This window comes from Lytechinus pictus, chromosome 10 (genome assembly GCF_037042905.1).
Source record: "Lytechinus pictus isolate F3 Inbred chromosome 10, Lp3.0, whole genome shotgun sequence".
In the NCBI taxonomy this organism is placed as follows: Eukaryota; Metazoa; Echinodermata; class Echinoidea; order Temnopleuroida; family Toxopneustidae; genus Lytechinus; species Lytechinus pictus.
In genome coordinates, this window is record NC_087254.1 from 17,597,294 (window position 1) to 17,607,575 (window position 10,282).

Here is a 10,282-nt window from a genome sequence, read left to right on the forward strand (position 1 = left end):
TTATTATTTTTGTGCTGAGATTAATTTTAATAAAAGAAAATTAATTGTCGGATTTGGGCTAACTAGTGAGATGTGAAAAAGTGAAACAAAACAAAAAATCTGCAGTAACAAAATATCTAATTGAATTTAAGATACAGATTAGGCCTATATCTTACGAATCCATCACAATCATTACAAGTGAAGATAAGTTCATTAAAGAAAAGATTATGGAAAGTCCATACGAAGAGGCGCATTTTATATCGTAGGGTATGCCCCTTTCAGCCCCTATGTAATGTTTAAGCAATAATGTAGTCTCTACTCCTCAACTTTGAAATGTTGAACATATATATTTTTTATATTCTTATATTAGCTTCCAGTGATCAACTTTAAAGATGACCTTTATGATCATTGTAATTTTTAGCATTATTTCTGTAATTAGTATTTTTCCATTCGGATTGCACACCTTTTTCTATGTTTTAATTATTATTGGAAAGCACTACTTTATCCACTTGGACATGTTTGCAGCAATTTTCATATTTTCCTTGTCTTCGGTTATTCATCATGCAACTGAGGTATGTTTATACTCTAAACACTCACATTTGTATTTCTTGCGTTATATCTGACAAATAAAATAAATAAATTAGATTTTTCACAGGCAGCCTCTCATATTTTCCTTTTTAGTCTCATGCAATCAGACACTGTTGATTTTGTTTACTCCATTCAAACCCTATTTTTACCTCAACAGATAACATATTAACGCATAATTTGCAAAATCATCATTATATATACCGGTATGTATTCTATAAAAATACAGAATATTGAACTAATCAAATGTCGAAATTACTTAGTTAAATCAATTTTATGTCGGACAAGGGTCTCTTTCGTTGAAATATCAATGAAAGGTGTCTCTAAAAGGACACCGTGTTCTAAATAAGGAAATACTGAAAATTTCGATTTTATCCAGTTATGTTTGTGAATCTTGATTTTTTTTTTCTCTTTTTACCTCATAAAGTAAGCTCCATACATCAATTCTACAATCAGTAATAAATAAAAAATTATTTGATCCCCTTTTATTGAAATATATGATTTTATGAAAAGTCGTCATTCCGAAATAAAAGGTTCAGGTGACGATGAAGACTAAATATTTTTCCGATACTATCGATATCAAACGATGTCGCGGACTTGAAAGACAAAATTGCCTTCGTGAAACGGAAAGCGCTGATTTGTCGCCAATCTTCCTATCTCGGAAGAATGGTCCAAGGACGTTCCTACATATCGCTCATCTCGTCATGCAACAGGCCCCTGAACTTCCCGAAAAAATGTGCCATATTTTTCCCTAATCAGCCTGTTTTATGCAGACACCTTTCAAAATCAAATTTCAAATTCACTTTTTCAGTGTACCGTACTGTGGCTTCAGACACCCTACAAATATTGATGAGCCCCGTCGAGGGGATTTTGCATTAACCCCCTAGTGGTGGCTGCACGATAGCAAGCTGTCTGTGTACGAGGAGAAATAAGAAAGAATAAAAATGTTTTTAAAAACTCCTCGAAACAGACGGCTGCCAGCTGTCTAGTGCAAGTGCAGCTGTGCAGTTAACCCGGCCCAGGGACCTCCGGCCCGGGCCGGGAAGCGGGCGCCCGAGCTCCATCCCTGGCCGGGTAACTGTGGCTGCAGTGGCAGTGGCAGTGCCAGTGGCAAACTGATTCAAACTTGCGATTATTTATCTAGAATAAAGAGCACTACGGTACTGCAATATTATAAAATACGAATTTTTACCCCTTGCTTTAGTGATCATTCGTATAGAAGAGGGAAGAGCAAGCAAAATCATTTGAAACGGCCGCTAAAAACACCGAGTACAGCAACACAGAAGGGATCTAAAGTAGCCTACAAATTTTGAAATTTCGATATTTCATTGCGTATTTAACGTTGCCAAACTAAGTACCGGTACATCCCGACAATAATAATAATGGCAATGATAATAAGCATAGAGACGTTATAAATAATCATAAGAACTAATTATCATCATCATCATAATTATTATAGGCTCCCTAATAATTTTTTTTAATTATTATCATTATTATTATAAGTATTATTATTATTATTTATTATCAATAGTAGTAGTAGGCCTATATACGTAGTAGTAGCCCGGAGTGGTAGTGGTATAATCATTATTATTATCATTATTCTTATCATAATCATTATTCTTATTATTATCATTTATTTATTTATTCATTCATTTGTTTTCTTTACTGCAAGGTAGGCCTCGATCTATATGCAAAACTGCTTTCCAAAAGCGCCCGGCCTGCAGTTTATTAAAAGACAAATCTACCCCCAACAAAAGTTGAATAAAAATAGAGAAATCCAACAAGCATAACACTTAATCAAAATCGGATGTGAAATAGAAAGTTACGACTTTTTTTAGTTTTCGCTTAATTTCACAACACAGTTTATGCACATCTCGGTTGTTGTGCAAATGAGGGAACTGAGGACATCACTCATTTCTTTTGTATTTTATTATATAAGATATGAAACATTCTTATTTTCTCCTCCTTGTCATCTGAAACAAAGTTTTATTTCTCTCTGAACATGTTGAATTACCATTGTCTAACATTTTATGGTTCAGTCAAGTTGGTAATTTACTGTCACATCTGCAGAAAATGAATGTATAGGCGAACAATGAAAACAAAAGAAATATAGTGAGTGAGGGACATCATTGATTCTCTCGTTTGCATGTGACTAAATATTGTGCATGATAACTATATTTTGATAAAAATAAGCAAAACTTTAAAATGTCATAACTGTCTTATTTTACATCCGATTTTGATGAAATTTTCAGCATTATGCTTGTCTGATTTTTCTCTATTGAATCAAATCAACATTTTTATGAGGTGGGCTTGACCTTTAACAAATAACTCAACATCATAACAATTCAAAGTATAGCGTACATATAATAAAGTAAAAACATAATACATTATACATATAGAGTCAATCAACAATTGATGGAATCATTACATCAAGTTATTTAGTGTAATTACATGTATGACAGTCAGAATTTTAAAGGTATATTCATATCTCAATAAATATAATAAAATTCACAGAGCAAATGCTGAAAATTTGATGAAAATCGAATAACAAATAATGAAGTTATTGAATTTGAAGGTGAAACAGTTCTAGGCATGTCTTCATGAATATTCATTAGGTGGGCTGATGATGTCATATCCCCACTTGATCTTTTGTATTTTATTATATGAAATTAGGTTTATTCAAAATTTTCCTACCAAGAACTAAAACAATTGGATTGACAACTGATTAAGTCCATTAGTTATTTATTTCCGCAACTTATTTCATCACAATGGAGACATTTACAAATGTATATATATGAAAAAATGAAACAATTATGATTTAATGTAATAACATAAGAAAAGGGAAAGTGGGGATGTGACATCATCAGCCCACCAATGAATATTCATGACGATGTGCATATAAGTGTATTCACAAAATATTGATAAACTGTAAAAATTCAATAACTTCGTTATTTGTTATCCGATTTTGATGAAGTTTTCAGCATTTTGCTTTGTGAATTTTACTCTATTTATTTAGATATAGACATTTTCAGCCCGGACTATCCCTTTAATGATTTACAGTGTTTTTTAATGCATGGAGGAAAGTACATATGACGGCAGCAACATATTCAAAAGATTTTCTTTTGCGTCCCTGGGCAGGGTATTTATGAGGCTATATAGGGGACATTGTTCAGAATATCGTGTTTTATAAGTTACATTACGTTTGCAGAAATCGTTTTGTATTTTGAAGGCAAATATCATTATTATTATTACTATCGTTATTATTATATTATCATCATCATCATCATTATTATTATTATCATCATTATGATAATACCAATATGATAATTAATAATATAATGATGATAATAATACTTGATACTTAGTAGTAATACGTTTGGCAGCTATCTATTTTTTTTAATGTATGATCACAATCAATTGTGATTATAATCTTATCACTCCTGTTTCTTTTTCACTTCTTAACCTATATTGCCAGACTAAGACGAAAATACCTAGCTTGCAAACGAAGTTATTTAATGTATGAGGTCATAAGCTGACATGAACATGAGTTGTCATGTCACTCTATGTTTTTGAAATATTAGTATATGGGGGGCTCACTGAGAACTGATAACTCATTAAAGGATCAACCCCGGGGGCAACTTCCATTGACGAGTCCGGGATACCATGGTGACCAAGGGGTTTCGAAAAGCACCCTAGTATATTTTCCATGTTCTGAAAATGCACCCCTTAACAATTAGTATTGGCGTGTGATATATACCCTTACCAAGTATTGGAAACAAAACGGTACCCTTGACAAGTATTCCCTAGAATTGACCCCCTAAACAAGTACAACCATGCATGTCACGCCGTGATCATACGTACCTTTTTACATGTTTTGGGCGCACGCATGGTATCCACCTGTCATTCTGTCAATATGGAATCCCCCCCCCCCCCCCCGAGGGATCCTGTTCTTTGCTGGGACTGTTATCATTCTAATATACTTGTTATAAGGATTGCAGCAAATCCACCCCTACAAAAAGTTGATTTGAATATATAAAGAGAAGACTCCGACAATATGAACACTGGAAATTTCATCAACTTAATTCTGATTTTAAAAAGTTTTGATACTTCAAGTTTGGCTGAATTTGAAGGTCAAGTCCACCTCAGAAGAAATGTTGATTTTAATCGATAGAAAAAAATAAACCAACTGAAGCATAACGCTGAATTTTTTCATCAAAATCGGATGTAAAATAAGAAAGTTATACGATCGACAATTAAAGTTTTGCTTATTTTTTCACAAAACCGTTAATAAACACAACTCAGTGACATGCAAAATTAATGCGAGAGTCGATGATGTCCCTCGCTCACTATTTCTTTTTTTTATTGTATGAATTATACATTATTTTAATCCTTACAGATTTGACAATAAGGATTAACTTGACTGAACCATAAATAATACCAAATGTTCAGGTAGGAATAAAACCTTTATTCACAGGACAAGGGGATGAAAATTTGAATATTTCATATAATAAAATACAAAAGAATTAGTGAGTGAGTGATATATGTCATCAAGTTCCCTTAATTATTTGCATACCGACCAAGATGTGAATATGTTGAATATAAATTAAGCAAAATTTTAAAATGTCATAACTTTCTTATGTTACATCCGATTTTGATTAGGATTTCAGTACGTGTTATGCTTGTTGGATTCTCCTTTTATTCAAATCAACTTTCTGTTGGAGTAGACTTTTCCTTTATAACAGAACATTATATGCACTGTACTGTACTGCGTGCTGTAATGTACTGTGTAACGCAATATGGACAAGCATGACTATCTGGTCTTTCCAAGTAAAAGTGGTCATTTTCAAAATTCTTAGGCCTATGGATTCAAATGCAAAGGGAGTGGGGGTCAGTAATGATCTTCTTGTAGTAGAATCTGAACTATATATATAAGTAACTTTTAAAAAATCTGTCGGATCTTTAACTTTAGATCTATATTATTTTTATCACCGGTACCGGGTACTGATCGCAAGTTAAGGCCGAGGGTAAACCGGCACCACCAAGTTTTCAACCTCCTAGTTTCAACCAAGTCCAAGCACCGGCTTTTTCAAAAAGGATAAACAAACAACTTGTTCCATTGTCATTGAGGCTTGAGCCAAATAATTGTCGAGTAAGTTAGGTAGGTAATCCTGGGTTTTAGGGGCGTAAAATATCTGTATACATTACCGGCCACTAACTTCAGCAAATCATCCCAGCATAGTATGGACGGCTAAAAGGGCAAATATTCAAATATAATTGAGCTGTTTTCATCATTGTTGTCTCGCATGTTATAGCTGGATCTTTTCTTGAAACTTTGGCATTAGGGCAATCAAGTTTAACTGACCGAGTTGAAAGTCACATGATCAAGGTCAAAGGTCATTTAGGGTGAAAATTTTAACAAAATAATTGTATTTTCCCCAAGAAATTTGAATGTAAGGGTAATTGAGCTTTACTTTTAATATCAACTTATTGCTGGTCACCTGAACAAGGTCAAAGGTCATCTTAATTAGAGGGGATTTGGCTTGAAAGGGGGAGGGGGATTCTTCACATTAAGACTAATGTATGTGCCAAATTTCACGAGAATTGGTTAAAAACTGAGGAAGTAGTTGGAACAGCAAGATTTATGCTTAGTTTTTGTCATACTATACCGTTACCATGGCAACACAATTTCCGACACATGCAAAAATGAGTCTTGCACATCTTTACCTCAAAATCAATGTGTTAGCCAACTTTCTTGAGAATCGGTAGAAAACTGATTAAGTATTTTAAACGGCAAAATTTTGAACCATAATATACTGTTACCATGGCAACACAATTTCCGAAAAAGGGAAAAAAAATTCTTACACCTCCTTACCTTCAGACCAAAGTGTGTTCCAAATTTCATGAGAATCTGTTAAAAACTGAGGAAGTAGCTCGAAATGCAATATAGGCATAAATTCTAAAAAATTGTTGGCCATGATTTGTTGGATTTAAACCAGGCTTAAACTACCCCCTGCGCGAGTTTAACTTTTTGAGGATTTATTACCACACTTAGACCAGGGTTAACTTAAACCTTGCTATCGGAATACGAAATTTAAACCTAGGTTTAAATATGGCAGTTTATTACCACACTTAGACTAGGGTTAAGTTAAACCACGCTATCAGAATACGGGCCACTGGGTTTAAGGGGTATAAATTATGTTTTGGCTTAAGGAGGGGGGGGGGTACTTCAAAGAACTCTACATTTCAGTGGAGAGGGATCAAATTGGCCTATATAATATTCCCTTATTGTACCTACTGGGTTTTAGGGGTATAAACTATTTTTTGGCTTGAGGGGGGGGGGGGAGGGGGGGGGGGTACTTCCAGGAACCCTACATTTAATTGAAGAGGGTATGAAATTGGCCTATATATATTCCCGTAATGTACCTACTGGGTTTTAGGGGTATAAACTATTTTTTTGCTTGAGGGGGGGGGGGTACTTCCAAGAACCCTACATTTAATTGGAGAGGGGATGAAATTGGCCTATATATATTACCGTATTGTACCTACTGGGTTTTAGGGGCATAAACTATTATTTGGCTTGAGGGGGGGGGGGTACTTCCAAGAACCCTACATTTAATTGGAGAGGGGATGAAATTGGCCTATATATATTACCGTATTGTACCTACTTGGTTTTAGGGGCATAAACTATTTTTTGGCTTGAGGGGGGGGGTACTTCCACGAACGCTACATTTAATTGGAGAGGGGATGAAATTGGCCTATATATATTACCGTATTGTACCTACTGGGTTTTAGGGGCATAAACTATTATTTGGCTTGAGGGGGGGGGGGGTACTTCCAAGAACCCTACATTTAATTGGAAAGGGGATGAAATTGGCCTATATATATTACCGTATTGTACCTCCTGGGTTTTAGGGGCATAAACTATTTTTGGGCTTGAGGGGGGGGGGTACTTCCAAGAACCCTACATTTAATTGGAGAGGGGATGAAATTGGCCTATATATATTACCGTATTGTACCTACTGGGGTTTAGGGGAATAAACTATTTGTTGGCTTGAGGGGGGGGGGTACTTCCAAGAACCCTACATTTAATTGGAGAGGGGATGACATTGGCATATATATATTACCATATTGTACCTACTGGGTTTTAGGGGCATAAACTATTTTAGGGATTTGAAGGGGGGTACTTCCAAGAACCCTGCATTTAATTGGAAAGGGGATGAAATTGGCCTATATATATTACCATATTGTACCTACTGGGTTTTAGGGGCATAAACTATTTTTTGGCTTGAGGGGGGGGGGTACTTCCAAGAACCCTACATTTAATTGGAGAGGGGATGAAATTGGCCTATATATATTACCGTATTGTACCTACTGGGTTTTAGTGGCATAAACTATTTTAGGGACTTGAAGGGGGGGGTACTTCCAAGAACCCTACATTTAATTGGAGAGGGGATGAAATTGGCCTATATATATTACCGTATTGTACCTACTGGGTTTTAGTGGCATAAACTATTTTAGGGACTTGAAGGGGGGGTACTTCCAAGAACCCTACATTTAATTGGAGAGGGGATGAAATTGGCCTATATATATTACCGTATTGTACCTACTGGGTTTTAGGGGCATAAACTATATTTTGGCTTGAGGGGGGGGGGGTACTTCCAAGAACCCTACATTTAATTGGAGAGGGGATGAAATTGGCCTATAATATATTACCGTATTGTACCTACTGGGTTTTAGGGGCATAAACTATTTTAGGGACTTGAAGGGGGGGGGGTACTTCCAAGAACCCTACATTTAATTGGAGAGGGGATGAAATTGGCCTATATATATTACCGTATTGTACCTACTGGGTTTTAGGGGCATAAACTATATTTTGGCTTGAGGGGGGGGGGTACTTCCAAGAACCCTACATTTAATTGGAGAGGGGATGAAATTGGCCTATATATATTACCGTATTGTACCTACTGGGTTTTAGGGGCATAAACTATTTTAGGGACTTGAAGGGGGGGGGGTACTTCCAAGATCGAACCCTACATTTAATTGGAGAGGGGATGAAATTGGCCTATATATATTACCGTATTGTACCTACTTGGTTTTAGGGGCATAAACTATTTTTTGGCTTGAGGGGGGGGGTACTTCCACGAACGCTACATTTAATTGGAGAGGGGATGAAATTGGCCTATATATATTACCGTATTGTACCTACTGGGTTTTAGGGGCATTAACTATTTTTTGGCTTGAGGGGGGGGGGTACTTCCAAGAACCCTACATTTAATTGGAAAGGGGATGAAATTGGCCTATATATATTACCGTATTGTACCTACTGGGGTTTAGGGGAATAAACTATTTGTTGGCTTGAGGGGGGAGGGGTACTTCCAAGAACCTTACATTTGAGTGGAGAGGGGACCCGGGGGGGGGGGGGGCCACTTACATTGACGAGTGGATACCATGCGCGACCAAAAAAACACGTAAAAAGGATGTCCTTTTCACCATAGGGCACGTTACGTACGTAACGTGATAAGGGTGTCAAAAACACAAAATAATGAAAAAAGGGTGTCTATTTCGCTAGGAAAATTACGTGTTTAGGGTCGAATTTGCGGGAATGATAAAACAAAATTTAAATGTTTTATAAAGGATGTCCATTTTGCCCCAACACTTCGTGTTTAGAGTCCGATTTACGCGAGGTGTAGAAGTGGGGTCGTACTAAACCAAAATAAGGTAAAGCCGACGACCGAAGGACCCGTAACAATAAAAAATTCCTGTACTTGTTTAGGGGTTCATTTCAGGAAACATTTGCCAAGAGTATCGTTTCGTTTTGTTACCAACACTTGTTAAGGGTAGGGTTTCAGACGCCAATACTTGTTAAGGGGTGCATTTTCAGAATATGGAAATTACGTGTTTAGGGTGCTTTTCGAGACCCCATGGTCGCGCATGGTATCCACTCGTGAATGGAAGTGCCCCCCCCCCCCCGGGAGAGGGGATCAAATTGGGCTATATATATTGCACCTACTGGGTTTTAGGGGTAGAAACTATTTTATTGGCTTTCAATCACATGATGACGCATTGGTACAGGGGCAGATTCAACTTTTGCCAGTATGTGGGGGGGGGGCACAAATTTGTTCAACCATATTTTCCTCGATCGGTAAAGGGGTAGTTGTAATTGACACTTCTTTTATTCGCTTTATTCTTGTAACCTTATAATCTCATACGCCCCATTCAAACAGTGTGAGCGCAAAATATTTTAATGTACGTTCTGGCCTGATCGAAAGGGACCTGTTTGCAGATAGCCAATAAGACGATCCATATTTCAACGATGGAAAACGCGAACGAGCAGCGCAAGCCGATACGTTTTGACAATCTGACGTGAAGAGGGATCTTAAGTTTTGATAACTTTATGGAGTACAGGAAAATAATAGGTACCTGAATAATCAAATTTTGCGAGCGCGTCGCAAGCTGAAAATATTAATATTCAGACCATAAAACAAGAAATTTTTACAGAGCACATTTAAAAAAAAAAAATTGTAAATCAAACAAAATAATGAAAGTTAAATTTCCGAGTTGAAATATGTTTTGTATATTGACTTCCAAATTTTATACTTAAGCTCTGTATTAAGCAAGATATATAGAAATCGCCTAAAAGTCAATGAGAGCGCGAAGCGCGAGCGAAAATTTTATACTGTATGGTGACATGAAATACTTTTAAAATTATTTTCCAGCT

The 10,282-nt window shown here is 36.3% G+C and overlaps 1 protein-coding gene across 3 annotated transcripts in view; it reads right to left on the reverse strand.

The window, feature by feature from the left end:
- LOC129270267 (fas-binding factor 1 homolog) overlaps positions 1-1,883 on the reverse strand; it is a 45,629-nt gene extending 43,746 nt beyond the window's left edge. For 2 of the 3 annotated variants that reach the window (XM_064105447.1, XM_064105449.1), the window contains exon 1: positions 1,757-1,883. The gene's annotated coding sequence lies outside the window, so the exon portion shown is untranslated. The remainder of the gene's footprint in view (positions 1-1,756) is intronic. The other variant, XM_064105448.1, reaches the window with a different exon arrangement.
- Between the last annotated feature and the right edge of the window lie 8,399 nt (positions 1,884-10,282).